Source organism: Temnothorax curvispinosus, unplaced genomic scaffold (assembly GCF_003070985.1).
Source record: "Temnothorax curvispinosus isolate PA1 unplaced genomic scaffold, ASM307098v1 QBEX01009885.1, whole genome shotgun sequence".
Taxonomy (NCBI): Eukaryota; Metazoa; Arthropoda; class Insecta; order Hymenoptera; family Formicidae; genus Temnothorax; species Temnothorax curvispinosus.
In genome coordinates, this window is record NW_020219665.1 from 418,077 (window position 1) to 430,409 (window position 12,333).

The 12,333-nt window shown below is 35.7% G+C and overlaps 1 protein-coding gene across 7 annotated transcripts in view; it reads left to right on the top strand.

Moving 5' to 3' along the window:
- The window catches only part of LOC112459516 (basement membrane-specific heparan sulfate proteoglycan core protein-like), a 266,402-nt gene that overhangs the window by 52,955 nt on the left and 201,114 nt on the right, over positions 1-12,333 (top strand). For 5 of the 7 annotated variants that reach the window (XM_025023647.1, XM_025023644.1, XM_025023648.1 and 2 more), the window contains exon 1: positions 8,512-11,993. The exons of 1 other annotated variant lie outside the window; for it this stretch is intronic. The gene's annotated coding sequence lies outside the window, so the exon portion shown is untranslated. Of the gene's footprint in view, positions 1-8,511; positions 11,994-12,333 lie in introns of those variants that run through there. One more of the 7 variants, XM_025023645.1, reaches the window with a different exon arrangement.

The following is a 12,333-nucleotide window of genomic DNA, read 5'->3' on the forward strand; positions in this document are numbered from 1 at the left end:
TTAGCACTAATAATATACACTGTTGGAAAATTTGTGTCAAATATAACATAAATCGCATGTCTCAAACGGTTCACTCAAATTTTTGTGTTAATTTAACACAATATGGAATGTGTTAAATGGTAACACCGATACTATGTTAAAATATTTCAACAGAAAAAAAATGTAATTCTGATCGTAATTTGAGGTTAATTATGTGTACAATTAACATAACTTTTATGTTAAAGTTAAGATTGTACCTAAGATAAAATCAACATTCTTATTCTGTAAATTTTTATTCCCACTTCTGTTATAGAGTAAAATCAACACTCTTTTTTGTAAATTTTAACACATTTAATAAATACATTCAAATTGTGTTACTTTAATATATTCTTTAAATTATTTTAATAATTTTACATTTTAAATTTGTTTAGTTCAATTAACATAGCACTTAGCAGGCATATGTTAAATCTACACATGTATGTGTTGATTATTTTACACAAAAATTTTAACAAGGACCTTTTTTAACAAAGTTACAAAAATTTTCCAACAGTGTATGTTTAGTAAATTTAGATGAAGTTAATATACTTTATGCTTTCTCTCTCTCTCTCTCTCTCTCTCTCTCGGGAAATTCGATAAAACTACATTAATTATGAGTAATTACGTATCGTTGGTAAATAAGAAATATAACATTCCCCGGGTTCCGATGAAAGCTGGTACATTATAAATTCGGTAATCAGGTTTCCAGACTCATTAAACCACATGATAGATGGAATCATGTAATGAAATCAGATTTGAAACGCGAATATCGACGCGCTTCATGAAATATAATAATTTGCAACATGATTTCACAACATTTTATCAACTATAGTATAATTTATTTTTATCTATGAATATTTAAATTATTATTTAAACTTGGTACTACGAAAATAAAACTTAATTTCTGAAACTAAATAACTGTTGGTTTTTCTTGGTGATTAAAAGGTGATTAAACTATTGGTTTATAACAATTTGTTTAAAGTGTTTAAACGAATCAAACAATGGCGTTCTATCATCACATTCGTGATTTTCATCTGCAATTTTAATTTTGCACGAACATCCTGAAACCTGTGATTTGTCCCTTCCGCCACCGGACACTGTTTATTGCCGCGCGACCAGGAATAACGCGCGAGTCCGAGTGAAATAAACAGAGATCCTTCCGCGTCATTGCCGACGGCAAGATTAGGTCCAATTTCCTAACTTAATCTCAGCAAGAGCGAGGATCCCGTGGCACGCCGCAGGGTCTTGACGAAGGTAACGGATGGTTCTCTGTTATTGTTATTGAAATGTGTAGCTGATGCGTTCGGTCGCGATGTTGCGTGTTTGCACGTAGATATATCCTACCTATCGAAGGAGCATGGAACGGGATATATCGTCTGCAGCATCCGGTACCACCTGGGAATAGTTGACTAGGGGTTCAGTAAAGGATGCAAGGCGATGCACGGTACGGATTTGGTGATGTAGCAGTCTGAGATGTGGCCGCAAGCTATGCATGGAATGTTCCCGTAGGAGTCCGGTGGTTTAGGGTGCGAAAAGGGGTGGTTTGATCTATAGGACAGTGCCATCTTAATTAATTTCCTCTCAATCCAGAATCGAGCTCTCTAAGAGCTTTGATATGATAGCGAGTCGAGCGTGTCGTATACTGCATAATTATTAATTTACTTATTAAGTTGTAAATTTATTATTATTAATATTTTATAAAGCTTTATAATGTAAATTACATAAAGCATATACATAAAGAAGTATTATTCTTTGTTAAAAGAATTTTATTCCCTTTAATTTTTATAATAAGAATTTGTAGTATACTTTTATGATATATTGTGCTTATAAAAATATTAGTTCTTTTAAGTAATGCTGTATAAAAAATATATAGAAATTATATCATTTATTATAATAAAATAGATATTTTGACACTAATTGTTTTATCAAGTCACTAAAAGTTTTTAACGTTTTGGATTCATCGTAACACGAAAAATATTGATATCTCAATATTGAAATAACGGCAAGTGCTCTTATATCGGACTTTTGTTATGTATGGTTTAGAGAAACTGTGTCAATGTTTAAACGGCATAGTAAAATGTTGGATATGTTGCGAGAAAAAGCGACTTTATTAAAAAGTGTATTGTTTCACGTTTTGTATATTTATATGTAAAAACGTGAAAACCAGGATTTGTTGCAGTTTCACTTGTTAAATTGTATGTTGTGAATAATGAGTGGTAAGGGAAAACGGCTTTTTTCTATTTTAAATAAGTAAAATACGAAATCAGTTTTTGAAAGGCTGGCTAAAAAACTAGAATTACGATTACATGTGTGATATTAAAATTTATATGAAATACGCATACAATGTAGATTGGATTATCGATTAAACGATCGTTATTTTAAGTATAACATGCTGCGTTACGGAAAAAATTGACTTTATCTATATGTATTTAAACGAATCAATTAAAAGTTTTATTGAAAAATCTATATTAAATAATTCTATGCTTATGTATAAAGTTGATTAATTCAGATAGTGTATGTTATTTAATTATATACACTTTTTTATTGAGCTGGAAAATTACATATCAATAATCGACTATAAATTACTTTATTATATTATGCTTTATTACATTAATATTATTGTAAAAAACTTTATTCAAAATTAATTTATAATTACGATATCTTTTTGATGTTACATAAATATTTACAAATTATGGATTTCTAAAATTTTCAGCATATATATGTTTGTTCAACAAATCCACACACGTTTTTTTAATTTAATGAAATTTTAAGTAAGACACAAATCAAACAGCAAAAGATATCCATTACTGTCAAGTTTGTCGAAATTTTCTTTTACTTACTCCCGGAAGAAAGTAAATTCGCCTAACGATAACTTTGTACGCGAAGACGGTCAGAGATTGCAGTGGTCAAAGCCGACGACTAGTCAGCCGTAGTCCCTTTCAAGTGGGGCTACTGATAGCCAGACTTCGCTCCGATAATCACTGGCCAGACGCTCGTTCGGACATATTATATTTTTCTTCAGGGCTGCCTGACCCTGACAATAAGAATTAATCGATGTCTCAGCACTTTCTTTACAGAATGTTCCTTTTCCTCTTGGCGGAAGAGCGACGAGACAGCGCGGCGGTAGAATCTCTCAATCGCCGTTACCGCAGATAATTTCTGTTCGTTCCGAGAACCGTTATAAAGTCTCCCTAGGAGCTCGCCATAACGCACAGAAAGTCATAAACTGTCGATCGAAAGGTAGTTTTGATTGCTCCTGGAACCTCGCACATCTGCTCGTATAAGAAGGGAACGTATTTCATAGTGTAGTGCGTTAAATGTAACTGGACGCTATCCAGACATCCCAGTAGCGGACCAAAGGAGCTTAATTATTGTCCTGGAAGCTTATAACTTTTGCTTATCCATGTAAAAATATTGTTACCGTCTTATTCCATTATTGTGCAATTTTATACGAGCGAATGCTTGATGTGCAAGAAATTGATTAAACCAATCGCTTTTACGTTACAATGAAATAATCTTCTAATCTTTGAAAAGTAATAATTATATGTTGACTGTTTCAAATTCGCATTTATATATATCATTGTAAATTATTATGGCAGTCATAATATAATTTATTATAAATTATAAATTATTATGGCAATCATATATAATTTATTATAACAAAATTATTCCAAAACATGATTTTTTTTATATTAAATTGTTGTTAAGGAAATATTGCTTCCAAATTTAATTTAATTTAATTTAATTAAAGAATTTATAACAGAGTACGTACGCGAAGCTTGGAATATCGTGTACAACGTAGAATACTTGTTGCATTTTCTTTTTTAGAGCACGAGGGGTTTTTAAAATATTTATATTTCTTAATTTTACGAATTTTAGCTTTGTATCACTTAATCTTAAATAAAAAATATACCTTTTTATAGTTGGTTGGTTATTAAAGATATTTTAAAATTAGATATTATATATTCTCTAATTGTATAAAAGTAAATACTTAAAAGAGCTTAAATTGCCAAGCAATTAGTTAGGATTTTTGTGACGAAACGGATAGATATAATAACGGCACACCGATGTAATGAAAGTTGGAAGCGCGGAAATATTAGGATTAATAACCCTTAACGTTATCAGAAGGTATAATCCCTTTCCACGTAGGCAAAAAAAGAGACGGAGACAAATGGCTATTGGTATATGTCGCGGTCATTGTTGGCAATCGTTTTTATCAGAACGAACGATAACCACACGATTGTGGGCCAGCACCTGTTTTGTTTTCTCATATAGTTTGTTAAAACATTGGTCGTATGTTTTTCCTCGTTAGTTTATGATTAATACATATTCTATATTTCTATATTCTATAATCTGTATTTATTATGTGTCAATGTTCAATATGATTTAAATAATTGGCAGACAAACACATAATTAATTTTGAGTTACGTGTTATTATACATTATGCAATAAAAAGAGAACTTTGAAAGGATTCTAAAAACAGACAAATTTGGATAAATTTATATAAAGATTTATGAATTGTCATTTAAAATCAGTAACAAAATTGATTATCTAATTTGTAGATCACAGAATATATTTTGTTAAATAATGTAAGAAGAGACATCTGTTTGCTATATTGCATATTTTTGACAATACAATTACTTTAATTAATGTATTTTGAAATTTAATTTTTATTGTATTGATTATTTTCAAAATAATTAACGACATTTCTGTCAATTATTTTTTTTAAGGACTTTAGAAATCCGTAAATTTAACATTCCTCCTATATTGATTTTGATATATTGACTCGGCGTACGTATGCAATAATAGAAAAAAGAGTATGAATAAAGTACAAAAAGCGTCAGTTATACAGAAATAATTGTGCAAGCACACAATAGTGTTGCGCAGAAAAATAAATTTTTAGGAATAAAAGTCGGCAGCGGACTGTTTAATACTCTCGATATATATAGCATATGAATCGTTTCCCATAAATACGCCTTATATTTTTTCGTGTACATTTTTGTACGTTACATTCGATGGCGTATCTTGTTACTACATTGCATATATATGCTGCAGATTGTTTAATCTGTAAATAAATTATATTACCATTTTTGAATGTGACTGTTCAAATGTAAATTACTGCAACAAATTGCTTTTTAATTTTATTTCGCGCAGTAGACAAGACATGGGAAAACTTTTTAAATCTTCAAGTTATTTTAAAAGCTAAAAATATTTGATGTACAAATTATGCTAATTATGTATTTGGAAAACGGAAAAAGCATAAGAGACGATTTTAATTCTTATTATGGTTTAATTTCTAAAGCATGTGCTCAAGTCTATTATTAAGTGCGGTCTCTTAATTTCGTCGCTAATTTACGCCGCAGTAATTTCTTCTAATAACAATAACGAAGCTGCAGTGCATGCGCGGTAATCTATGGATGGAGTTTCAGTGTCAAGTCCTCTTTTGTTTCGTCTCTTTCTTCAGGGATGACTGATCCGTATATCATTTGGGCTTAGCTAATCCACAGACCCGAGCTTAATGTACTACGAACACTCACACACATTTGCACCTTACATACATATTTACGTTTTTGTGAGTACTAATGTAATAAATATTTGAAAAAAAGCAGAAATACAATATAATTTAAAAAAAATAACAAATTTTAAAAATTATAATAATTTATAAAATAAAATAAAATTTTATAAGAATAAAAATAATGCAAAAAAACTCCCTACATGTGATATAGATAGAGCAGGACAGTGCAAATTGAAGCGTTTATTATTTTGTCTGTTAATAAAAAGAAAGATGTTTTGTAGAAGTGTATTTTTGAGATAAGCGATGAAAAAAGAAGGAGTTTTAACTTGACAGATTTAATTTATTCAAACTAAAATATAGATTTAATTTTAAACATTAAATGTTATAAATGTCAAAACAATTTTGATTAGAAATTTTAAATTGGAAGAAAGAAATATCTTGATATTTATTACAAGATTCTCCCCTGGTTTGCTGTTTGATCATCGGTTAAGGGTGACAGTTGCGTGACGAGAAAGAAGATACGAAAGTTTTAAGCGTATTATGCAAGCTCCGTGTCAAAACTGAGATCAAGAGTATCATAGTTATTGAAAATGCTGGCGCTTAAGCGTTATGTGTGAGTATATATATCTGCTTGCGTGTGTATGTACGTGTGTGAGCGTGTATATGTCGGGGACCTATTGAGTTAACTATCCTCGTCCTCGGGATCAGGAAGCAGCACGTTAGGAAGTTATAAGTCTTTAAACTTTAATTTTAACTTGAACTCGACGGCGCTAAAGTTGGTTTAGTTTTACCTTACTTATACTTCTGCGGTCAGGACCTGGAGCCTTAAGAAGCTCCCAGATTTTACGATAAACCCCGAACGTTTTACATTATGGAGCAGTAAACTAGAAAGACTTTCGATGTAGACGCGCATTTCGCTTTTTTTTTTTCAACAATTGCAAAATATTCGCAATAATATCTGATATACGTGAAAATTCAACGTACATTCATTGTGATATAGTCTGATTTTATGACAAACAGTTTCAATACGTTTGAGACGAAAATGAAAACAGGCATTTATATTCGCGCTGCAAGCGTTGCTATTTCGAATATTTTCTGCGACTGCTCGCATATAATTTATTTTTTATTAAATTTGCTATAATAGTCTTGTTTGATTTATTTCGTGCATTTTCGTTATTAGTTTAAAATTAATTGATATGTTATATCCGTAAAATGAAGAATATTAAATAAAAAGTATTCATATTATTTAAATTTAAATTTGAATTTAAAATTTAGTTATAGTTGGCGTGTTCTTTCTAATTAAGTAAAAGAATTATTTGTTACTTCTCTCACATTTCCTCGCATTTTATAATATATTATTCAAAAAACAAAACTTTTGTGCATTATTATATTTATATAAATATACATATAGATATTATAAACATATTATTTATTTCTATACAATTTTATTGTAAAATGAATTCTTTTGACTTTTTATTATATGTATAGCATTGATCTTATCGGAAAAAAATTTGTTATTTATTTAAAATTCTTTTTTAATTAGTAATTTTCACGTGATTATAAAGTTTTAAATACACTACATGGTTACGACAACCAGGTATCATTTCGTGCAAATAAATTTATTTTTACGCAAATTAAATACATTTCACGTATACCAAATACGTCTGAATATCTCGAATGTAAATTCTAGAGGCGGTGGCGTAACGCACCGAGAAAAATCGTATTTTACTATAGATGAAAAAAAAAACGGGTTTTCACAACAAGCGTGTGCCGTTTCGTGGAAAGAAACGGATGTCGCGCTATCTTCCGTTTTGGACGGTGCGCAGAAAAGACACGACGCAAAACGGACACACTCGTTTTATCCGCTCGTACGCAAAGTAGTAATACAGGTATTTGTTCGCCAGCCGCGCGACCATGAGGTGTCAGTCGATCGGATCTTCCGCTTGTTTTACGCTTGATTCGAAAATTCGCCTACCGGCGGCGGAACACGGAAGTTCCGGTCGCTCTTGTTTTTTTCTTTTTTTTTTCCATTTTTTTTTCGCAAAATCGAGTTTCCTAGTCATTCGCGCATCAGTCAACGTCGGTGGCCGTTTTTGCAAATCGCGGCGCGGCGTCGCGATATCGGATAGGTAATTTCCGAAATCTCAGCCGGCCGCTCGGATGATCTATTGCCGGCGCATCGGCCATTCGATACAGCTAACGCATTAGACCATTCTATGCATTCGACATCACTGAGATCAATAGACACTTCTGACACGTTACATCGCGATATGTAACAAACGGAGGCGGATCAGGAGTGTACGTTACTATCCACGGTGTATTGCGCGCATTATATCCTATGTATACGCATAATTGACATACCACGTCGAGAGCGAGCCATTAACGTCAATACGAATGCCACGATTGAAACTGTTCGCTTCATAAATGCCCAATAATGAGCATCACAAAATATTTTCTCGACTCTAGGACAATACAAGCTTTACTTGATTGAATATGTCTACCGTCATTAACATCATTTTGGATACTTTCGTGGAAATAATCTTTTTTTTTTCTTCTGCGATGACTAGTGAAGAAAGCGTATACTGAATTTAACCCTCTTTTTTTTCTTCATATATTTATTTAATTATCATATATTTAAATACATCGATTACATCTTGAGTAGCCTAAGAGATATAAAGGTAATTGAAGATTAATGTCGCGAAATGCAAGCTAAAGTTATCTCTGGGCTAATCTGCAATCGAAGAAGAGCACGATTTATCTTCCAGGAAGATAGCAGTCGGATTGCAAGTCGGCTTCTTGAAGAAAATCTCTCATTCTCTCGCGCAATTCGCGCCTTAAACTCCGGGCGACTTAGCTTTTCCTCCGCCACTGCAGGCCACCCTCCACCTCGGGGGTGAACGTCGCGACGCGGAGGAGGGTGATTTTGGTTTGCCCCTCGCTCGTAGCGACGCTAGCGCCGCGTCGGAGGCTCCAGTCCGACCTCAGCATCACTCGTGGTGGTTTCGCGCGCGCATCCGCCGCTAAAGTGAGACCACTTTTCAAGGAAAAAAAATCGAGATTCCGTCCGGTTTTCGACGCGATCGACTAATTTCATCCCCCGTCGTCGCGTCGCCGCGTTCGACCGACGCGATTAAAAATTCTGGACGGCGATCGTCGAGGCGCGTTGATCGAAAAGTTGCCGCAAAAAAATCATAAGAAGTGCATTTTAACGAGAGGGAGACGAAATGAAACCCGCGAAAATGAATCACGGGTGATCGACAAGCGCGAGTGAGTGACCGTATGTAATCGCGGATCTATCGATCGCTTACAGATCCCGCGTCCCCAACAAGTGAGCCGCGTGTGCGATTTAGGAAGGGTAGATTCTCTCCGCTTTGGATCTCAACTTGACACGTTTGTTTACCGCTCGTCGAGCAACCTGTTTTCTTATCGCGCGCGCCTCGCGAGTTCCGTCGATCTGAGTGCTCTCGGGAACGGTGAAATGTATTCCCGGGAATGCTGGGATTTTCGCGGCGAGATCGCAGGGCGATCGAGAAATCCCGGTCGACGTAGAGAAAACGCTTGAATTCCTGGAGACTAAGAGTGCATCGCTGTGCGGCATCTCTCCTGTGGGGCGAAAAAAGAAGAAACGTTACGTGATTCGCGGAGAATTTGTAGGAGAATTTTAGGAGAAATTCGTTTCGCGGAATAACTGTCTCAAAATGTGGTCGAGATGCTCGAGGCGCCCGAGTGATTCGGAATAAATTCGATTTTGCGGGCGGCGAGATGATAGTTGAAGTGATACCATGAAACACATTCAGTGAAATCCGGATTAAAATGCTCTCACTTGTGCGAGTTTCGCCTGTACAAAATTGTTACGCAAGTACGAGTGGAACATTGCAGCGTATCTCTGGTGTTTAAACCGGACGCAAAATTCGCGAGGGGAAAATATAACCGCGGAATATATTCGAAGTGATCCGAGGTGATCGAGCGGAAAGTTTCTCGCGTTTTGAACGTGATAAACTTTATGCGATTTTTAGGGGAAAAATACGCTTTGGATGCCTGTGAGATTCGAAATTGCTTGAATTTGAATTCGGGCGAGAGACGACGAGCCACGTTCGATATCAACAGAGAGATATTTCTGCGGCGGTGCGTAAATGTGTCAGCAAAAATCCGCATTAAAACTTGGGCGTCAGGCTCTTCCCGATACCGATAAGCTTCGCACGAGCGCGAATTCTCTGGTTTTAAGTGGCACTTGATCGCCGAGGGCTCGCCACTGCGAATTCTCACCTCAAAGTGGGCGCGAACTTTCGGGCTCCGCCGCATCAAAATATATAGTTTTTATTTTTTAGTGACACGTACGCATGTTGATAGAACTCTGCATTCGGACATTCAATTTTTACTGGGAGAGTAAACAGAAGGTAAAATAAATACAATAAAATCAAAGCTTTAGCAAGTTAAGAGAGCTAAAGAGCGATTTTTAGCTGCGATCAAGCGCATAGTTTAAATTCATGTATATAACTATAGAGATATATTAAAATTTGAGAATCAAAGGCGCTTGAAAAAGGCGTACTTAATTTTTCGTAAAGAATGATAAAGTTTAAGAATTATAGGCTGTGTCGGAGAGACATACGTAATCAAGCGAAGTCTAAATCATATTGAAATTTAAAAGGATCAGCGAGTTCCGAAACGCTTCAGTTTCCGATCCACTCTCAAAGCGTAAAGGATGCCGTGCTCTTCGGGCTACCGCATTATTCCGCGTGCGAATTCTTGAGGATCTATTGGTCAGTGCGGGCATAGTTCGTCCCGGGCGAAGTTACGGGGAAGTGAGCAAAGAAAATACGGTCGTTTGACGTCATGCACGAGTGAGATGCCGATGATGCCGCGAGAGGAGAACAATTTTCAGCGGATGACGCGGTAATCGTGAATATATTCCTTGCGAGTGACGAGACAAAATTCGTGAGAAACGTCGTGACGTGCGAGAAGCTCCGCAGTAAAAAGCCCGCGGCTCGCGAATACGTTCTCGGAGTGCTTTAAGCGTTCGTAGAAACGTGAAAATAACAATGTCATTCATCCGAATGTACGGTGACGTTTGGAACAAAAGCGCGTGTGAACTGTAAAAATATCGCAATAACAGTAACGTCGCGCGCGCGCTGCTCCCTTACGTGACCGAGAACGGGCGTGTTCTCGAAAACGATTACGCGAAGTGCCCGGCGAAAAAGTACTCGTGAGACTAAAGCTCCGACTGACCATTTGATGTACCCTCCGCCGTGCAATTGCAGTTTTCGGTTTAAAGTGTTGTGCGAGAGACGCAAAGATAACAGTAACGATTGACATTAGAGCGCCTTTCTCGTCGCCAATGTCTTTCGCACAGGCATGAACTTTCGGTATAAAGTGCAATCGTGATTATCCCGCAGAACTTTTTATCGCGTGTTTTATCAACGTAATTAGCCGCTCTTTGAGATCGGAATACGTCGGGATAAAAATTACGGCATTGTGTTATTACCTAAATTGTTACACGAGTACGGAACGTATATGAGAAACGTCACGGAGTTACGCAATTAGGCGATTAGGCGAAAAATATCGTGAACGTAGCAAAAGTAAAACAGAGATTACGTTGCGCAATTAGTGCTGAACACGGTTCGAGATAAAAAGAAAAGTTGTAAAAAAATCGTCCAAAATACGGAATCACGTTTTGCGTATCTTGAAATAATATTGTGCACGGTGAATGAAAAAGAAAAAGGAATATCGAAAGTAAAGTTCGTTTCTTCCGCGATCGATAGTCGTCAACTGATAAAATCATAATACACGATATGCGCGACCGACTGTAACAATATTGACATTGCCAACGAGTGAAACTCTCTTCTCGTCATCGTCGATTACATACTTTTCGGCGTATACGTGAAAAGCTGCCAGCCGCGGACGGGAAAGTGTTGACGCGGTGCGTTCTATTAATTTTCCATTGCGACACAAAGTTTCCCGCGAGTTAAAGTCGAAATTGGAGCAACGCGACAGCTGCATGTTGTGAGAGAAGATCGCACGCGACATCGCCGGAGGAAAATAAAATATGTATGTGGGTAAAAGTGTCGGTTGTAAGCTCGACGAAAACGCCGCGGAATTTCTTTAATAAATCGCTATCGTCCGCGCGCGCGAGAAACATCGTATCGTGTGTTCTCGAGCGGAGAACTATTAAACACTCTTGAGTGTCGAGAATTGTTGCGACTCGAGATCCGTAACTGTTGCCTCGGAAATCGATTCGTTCTCGTAAGAGATCGAAGAGTGTCGAGCAAAAGCTTGTGCTGGAAGCGGTTGGATACTTCGTAGCAAGTGCTTCAAGGAGTTGTCCCTTTTTGGTTGCGTTACTCGTCCACCCGACTCAATTTCGTGCCATTGTCTTCCGATCGTTCGATTCGGTGTTTCTCGTGACAAGCGATTCCTTCAATAGTGTATATACTTCGGAGAGAAGAGGAGCGCGACTTGTCCGAAGGTAAACTTTAAATCACCTTATTAATTTAATAACCAATTTTAGCTGCAGGGAAATATATTCCAGGCTGATATAAGTTATAAAATTTAAGTTTTACTTTTTTAAAGGGATAATTACAATTTAGATAGATTAACAAAAAATGTATATAGATTTATGAAAATTTAGCAACTTTTAGAAAAAAATTGGAACATATGTCGCTGTACAAATGTATACAAATTAAATTAATCAGATGTACGGTATAATAGAAATCATATTTATACAATTTATGTATAATTACTATATATATATATATAGTAATTATACTATAGTAATTATATATTTAATATATATATATATATATATA